Genomic DNA, 7,369 nt, shown 5'->3' with positions numbered 1-7,369 from the left:
TCTCGCGAAAATTTAATGAGCGAAACTAAACTATCATAACGAACGAGCGAAAACACGAAGTTAAATAGCTTTGTTCATTGATATCCACAATAAAATCGTCATGTTAGAAATGCAGGCAATTTTCGTCTGTGGTTGGGATCAATGGGAAATTTTTGGTAAACTCATTATAGCTAATACACCGACTGAGCAGCATGGAAAAGCAAATTAAGATTATATCAGTTTAGTCATCGAATTTGTAACTGATGAGGATGAAAGTCTGGTAGGTGAAGTCATAAAATTGCAGAATAATTATTGTAGTGATGAATTTTATTACCAACTAAAAACAATATCAACCCTCATCAGGTCCAACCACATTATCTCTTCCACTGCCAACCATGTACAAATTCGCTACCGGCCTAGTGCCAGCCATTTTACCGAAATCGCCGATATTGCTTCATGATATGTATACAGTATTTTTTCAAGTTCTACTTTAATTATCTGTATAATCACGAAAATCTAAATTGGCTATTATGTCACCAACAACTAATTACCTGTTTTATGACTCGCGCGGGGTAGTTAATGAACTCACAGAAAAATGTTCGTTTTTAGATTAGAAATTCTCAAACAAAAGCTTAAAATTGCTTCGTTGTTTTAGGCTGATTTTATAGAGAAATCTTCGGACAACACAGTCAATTTCATAAAACACTTGAAGACCGTGGGTTATGTGGTCAACAAATAATAAAATCAGGTTACCAGACAATTGCTGAGAAAGTCCAAAAATGCGTTTATGGCGGTGGCCCCTAGAAAACGCATAAATGCGTTTATGGCAGCGTAAGGGTTATACAGTTTTGGTTGTGAAGTTGGTTGTTACCTATCTATTTTCTTCTTCTTGGGATTCGAGTGTAAAAGTCACGGCGGGAGGGACCTAGACGTCATTGATAGTCTAAGAAACAAATGGCAGCAAGTGATCAAATTGAATTGCCGATCTCACCCACACATTTCAACCTGTGGTTTACAAATACGAACTAGTCTCAAATTGAATTTTTTTCTTATTAGCAAACTGGACCTGAGGATTGTAATCTGTTTTTTCCACTGCATTTATTTTCACATCACTATATTTTCGCACTCATCAGAGCCGCAAAATTAAGTTGCAGCGAAATTTTACTCTGTGTGCTACTCACGAAACTAAATACTAGCGAAATATAAGTGTCCTAGGGTATCATGAAGAAGCTAGCCATAATAATTAAAAAACATGTAACAAACGATCCAATATAAAAAATATAAGATGACCTATGTTAACCCTTACACAGGCGAGTTTTTTGGGGCTATTTGGGACCTCCTGGGCAAATTAATTGTTCACAAATCGATTTAAAAAAATCATTGATCCACTCTTATTTATAATATTGTACAAGTGTATTATGTTTTTATGATACAGGTAAATACAAATAAACATGTTTCAAGTCAATTCTTTATATAACTGTTTATCTAACCATGGCACTTGCATTTGCCCTTGCAGAGGCCTACACCACAGTTTTGACACCATGTGCTTATTCTTGTTCCTCTATAACCTTGCCCGTGTTGCCTTGTCTTAGCACACACTGCAAACTTCCATCTTTTTCCACTTGGAATGGCATCTATAAAATGTCTTGCAGTTCTTTTTGCTGGGGGAGAAGTAAGACTAAGACAGCCTACTTTTTTTCTCTTATTTCATGATAATTACTAATCAGTCCTTCCAGCAATTGAATGATGAAGTTTTAGTGAGTTAGCTTTTTTACCTTCATGATTACCATGGCAGTAAAAGAAAATTGTTGCACTCTGGGAAAACATTTAGAAAGCAGAAACAAAAGCAGACACAAGCTACAAACAAAATTCCAAATTTTATTTACAGAAGTTTTTTTTCAGATTTTTTATTCGTTTAGTATTGCAAAAACGATCCTTTTTGCCACAAAACAGATCACTGCGTTGTTGCTAACAGAGACCAAGCTATTGTAGTTGTGACATATGAAAAGAATATTGAAATGCATTAATCTTGTATTTCATGGCTTTACTGTGATAGCAGCTGATTTATTGACTTCATATTTGATATGGACATCACATGAACGCCTTGTCGAACACGGAAGCTTTCAGAAATGAGAGAGACGACATGATCTAGATTATAAATCAACAAAATATATTGTTTTTTTATTGCAAATGCTACTTGAAATGATGATTTGTTGTCGTTTACATAAAAATATTGAAAATTATTTGTATGTGGGAAAGAATGTAAGAATGATAGAATTTAAAAATAGCTAAGGCTAAAATAATTTTTGGTCAAAGATTTAGTTATGATAACCTGACAGTCAAAATGCATTTGTTATGCCAGTGGCTGACTTGGAAATGTGAGTGAAAGACCATATACTTATACAAAGGTAAGATCTTAATGCTTCACTTTGTATATAGTAACAATAGGAGGGAATGATAATCAACATTGATGTGTGTTTTTATTAAAGTAGATTACTTTTAATGTTCACAAAAATTAGATGAGAAATGCAGAGTAATAAACTTTTGTCATTTTTTGTGATAGGTGCATTTGTGTGACACGTAAAACTTTTGTATGTGCATTCATGAAATAAGTTTACCTTAGAGCAGCAACTTATTTTTTTCTACAGTGACAATTCCTTTAAAGGTTGACTGGCAACAAAATTCACATTACAGTTATTTGGTATCAAAAGATTCATCATGTCTTACTCTGTTGTGTTGTAGGTGCCAAAAATGTGGAAATGTGATTACAAGCTCTTAAAAGCTCAAAAATGAAAAGCCGCCATAGATTGGAATTTGTTTATTTATCTGACGTAGTCATTACAGTTTGGTTATTGTCTTGTCACGTGAAGTTCTCACGTGAATTGAAAGGCCAATAAAAAGCTTAATAGAAAAATTATCGTAGTACTAGTTTATGACAAACACTTTGGGTTTTACCGAAGACCCCATATCAAATATAGATGCTCGCTACTTTACAGTTTTGTTTCAGCATTATTTAATCGTCAAGTCGTAATCTGATCATGTGACCCAATACTTCGCAAATAATTTTTGCAGCATTTTTTGATTATCACAGGTGACCAACAGGCTCGTCATTATTATCAGACAATGATATGTACTCCTTCCCACTAAGGTTAAAAGTTTAACGATTTTTTACGGTAAGTTATAAGATATCAGTGCTAAAAGTGACAGTATTACAATGATGATAAAATAGACGCGTAAGAACAATAGACATAGTTTTATTGAATGCGTGAAGTATATTTGTGAAAATATTTCGACGAATGAGGTTGCATGAAAGTGTAAACAGAAACCATCCTGTAACAACTACGTCCCATTTGAGCCGTTTTTGAAAGCGAATCCAAACTACGGCGGTCTCGTGTGGCTGCAATTAACTGTTCGTTTTTGAGCTTTAAAGAGCTTGTAATCACATTCCCACATATTTTGCACCTACAACACAATGGTGAATCTTATGATACCAAATAACTGTAATGTGAATTTTGTTGCAAGTCAACCTTTAATTGCTTTCAAGTCTTTCATTGGCATGAAAAGACTTGAAAGCTTGATGATCTGATCACCAGTATGCTAATCCTATGAGTATTGCATTAGTATTTAAAACTAGTTTTCTTTCTTTTTGCAACATTGTTCAATAACTTCAATTAAAATAGGACATTGCTAATTAATACAGATATCATTGTGACTGTTATTCTACAATTGTGTACAACTTCGGGCCACTATAATTATTTGGCAAAAGTGATGCCCAGCTCAAGACATGGAGGTGTGTCTTGATTTTCATTTTAGTTCAGCCTCATTTTATTCGCAATCTATAGTTGAATTCAATTGATATTATGGTATATCAACATAGTGACTTTGCAGTAACATATGCAACTTTTGCATAGCAGTGTTGTATATTCGCCAGTTGGCTAGCAAATGCCCATATTAAGTTAAATAGTGATGGCTTATGAAATTAGGATCGGTAGGCGCGCAACGACCTGATGTGATCCACACGGCCTAAAAGAGTTAATACTATGAGATATTTCAACTCAGCAGTTGCTAGTTTTCCAAAAGCTTTTGACTGTTACGAGCACATTTTTCAGATAAATAACACAAACTGGTTTTTTATTGTTGAACTACAAGCTTAAAATCGTGTCAGATTTAAAGCATCCAGATTCTCTAGTGCATTTTTTGACTTTCATCGCTTATAGTTAACTAACACAGCACGCAACATATACATATTTTTGGTTGACAAAATTCTGTTACTGAGTGATCTTTACTATGCTATGTTGTGTCGTGCATTTCGAACAGCAGAATATTGTAATTGCACGTTCGTTATTATTATGCTGAGTTGTACACTTTACTATCAATGATGATTGATGGTAATACTTTCCAAAGTTCCAGCATCTCCCATCCTCAAATAACCTAATGACAATGTAAAATACACAAAAGACATCAATGCGCTTATGCGTTGAAGGCAATAAAATTAATTACTTTGCAAAGCGTATTGCGTTGCTGTTTAAAAAGTAACATCCAATCATATCGTTTATTACAATATAGCTCTGGTGATTCTTATACAAAACTGCGAAGAAAGCTTGCCGTTGAATCCTCGCTTGACAAGAATCGTCTTCACTATATTCGAATAGTATTAAGAATAATAATAGTTTTATGGGTGGATGTGGAGAAATTATGTTATGAATAACTAATCCGAATCCACACACAACATCAGTGTTGAAATTGTTTAGCCATTGTATTCTATTTTGACTACGTTTAGTTTGTGCACTTTTGCTTAGCTTGTGAGAACAATGATATACAGCCCCCCATGGGGGGCTGTATATCATTGGTGAGAACTAATTTGGTTCTTACTGGTACAGGTACAAGTGAAGGTGTTAAGATATTGTAAGCAATAATGTAAAAGTAAAAGTAACTTTTTTATTGTTTAAGTCAACAAGTAAAATGCACAACTAACCAAATTCTAAAACAACAATATTAATGACAAAAGGTTAGGAGAGCTAATAAAAGTTACATCCTTATTCGAACGGTCGTTCATGTTTGTTTGCTCAGTTTCGTACGCATGTGAGTCTCGACTGTCAAACGAGAGTCGTGACAGTCTATAGGTAGAGATTTTTTGGCATTTGAGATAGTAGTGCAGAAGAGGCTCAGCTGGTGGAGGAGAATGAGGCTCCATTGGCAGAGAGAGAGAGAGAGAGGGGGGGAGAGAGAGAGAGAGTGAGGGGCTCCTCTGCAGGCAGAAGAGAGAGCGTCCAATGATGACTTTGGGAAGAAAGAACAATCGATAGATGGAGATGCTGAGTCATTGGAGCTGTTTTCTCTTATAGATGTCTAGCATGTGACACGGTTAGGGTTAGCCTGTGCCAGTAGGTTGAGTGTTAAGGCTCTATATCAGGTGTGTAAAGATATCTTGTTTGCGTAAGTCTTCAGCTGGTGCGCGTTGTGTAGACATATAGGGCGGAGCTCGTGACTTACTCCTGGTATCTAGGTCGTGTTTGACAGAAGCGGCAGATCTGTATATGTGTACTCATTTGATTCATCTCTAATGTTTCTCTGGTAGTTTTTTGGTAATAGTGGTTAGTAAGTTTAATTGCTTTGACTTGTCTTTGGCATGTTCTTCATCTGGTGCTGAGGCATTTTCTATGATTGATTCTTCCAATTGTGAAATTTATTGGATCTTTTGAGGTCTTTGGACGTCTTGCTGCTTGTATGTATTATATGTTTATCCTGTGGTCTGGCCACAATCCCTATTGGTATGTTGTTTTCGCAGTATCTCTATGCAACAATAATACATGTCTTTGATGTAGGACGAGATGTTTATCGACTACATTGGAGTCTCTGGCCTTACAAACTCTTTCAGCTACAATTCTATTGCTGTATTAGAGAGTAACAAACCGATTCCTTCTTGCAAATATGTTTCCTCAACTAATTTAAAATCGGGAACTTACACGAATTTAAAGAAACTTTAATTAAACATTCTCTATGGTTGTTGTGAATTTTATTTTGTTAGTCTATGTACATTAATGTTAAATAATTGCATTTAGTTTTAGTGTAACATATATCACTATTTATACACCCTGTTTAAAGAAACAAATTTATTTAAGATTTTGCTACAAGAATTTGATCGAAAATAGGGAGGGTTATAGTACTTTGTACAGCTTGGTTCTTTTTGGTCAAGGTTCAAAATTGGGTGGGTTAGTGTCAACATACTATAACATACCAATAGTATATACGTATCACTACAATCATTGACTGCAAAGTAAAATAAACTTTTGTTGTCCACTAAATATATATTATTTAAATAATTCAAGTACTGGTTGTAGATTGAAGGCATTTGATTATCAATTTCTTATGACGCCAAATATGTTTTTTATGTATTTTGATTTTTATGTCATTTTATGTTAATTTGATTCTCTATTAATCATTGACCACTTTTAATATAAACCTTAAAGCATGCATGTTTGAAAAAGATCTTTACGTAGTTGCTTTTTTTGAGATTTAACCATTCATCAACAGAGCTCAATATAAAGTGAGCGGTGAGCTGAGATATGAGTCGATAATATCAGTTTATTGCGGAAATGTTTGATTTACGAAGTTTAAAGTTGTGACTGTCTTATTAACCTTTTATCGTGTGTGAGCTTATTGATTAGATTATATTGTAGTTTTATATAAAAACAATTTTCATATGGAGACTTTAATCTTACCTAAAATGTAGGGAGAGTGGCGTAATACTCTACTGCTGCAATGTTGGAGACACTAAGATTGCCTCTAAATGTGTTGTTATAAAGTGGTAGCAATGAAGATAACATTGTTAACTGGTTACAATGTGTTCTTAGTAAACTTTGCATTAAACCGGAAACTGACCTCATATTTGATGAGAGCTTGTAGAAATACATGTCATATTGCTCTATAAACAATAGATACACAATGCTAGTAAGTAGGAAAGGTTTGCAGTCTGAAATATTTTTATAAGGAAGATAGTTGTTGTTGGTGCGGTGCAAATTATTTTTGAAAATCCGGAGTCGGATTAAAGCCTCTATCCATCTTTTTTGGGTATGTTTGTGGGCACCTGTTATCAGATGTCTGCAAGATAGTTAATGTCATACAGGGTACTTTGACAGTTGCTATTATTAGGGTTCAAATTCAGCTTGCCTGCCCAAAAGGAAAGTAAAAAAGTTACAGCCTTATTTGAAGGTCAGCTGTGCGATGATAAGGTTGTGACGAATCCTTGTTTTAAAGCACACTCGCTCATAACTAGTTCTGCGGAGTCTCCAGTCAAAACGTTCAAGCAAGACTTCATTCATAGCTGAGTAAAACATATGAAAGATGAGAGAATTGAATGTGAAGGAAGCGACTATGTATATCAAGAAAA

The sequence above is a fragment of the Watersipora subatra genome, chromosome 3 (genome assembly GCF_963576615.1).
Source record: "Watersipora subatra chromosome 3, tzWatSuba1.1, whole genome shotgun sequence".
NCBI lineage: Eukaryota > Metazoa > Bryozoa > Gymnolaemata > Cheilostomatida > Watersiporidae > Watersipora > Watersipora subatra.
This window is presented reverse-complemented; position numbering follows the sequence as displayed.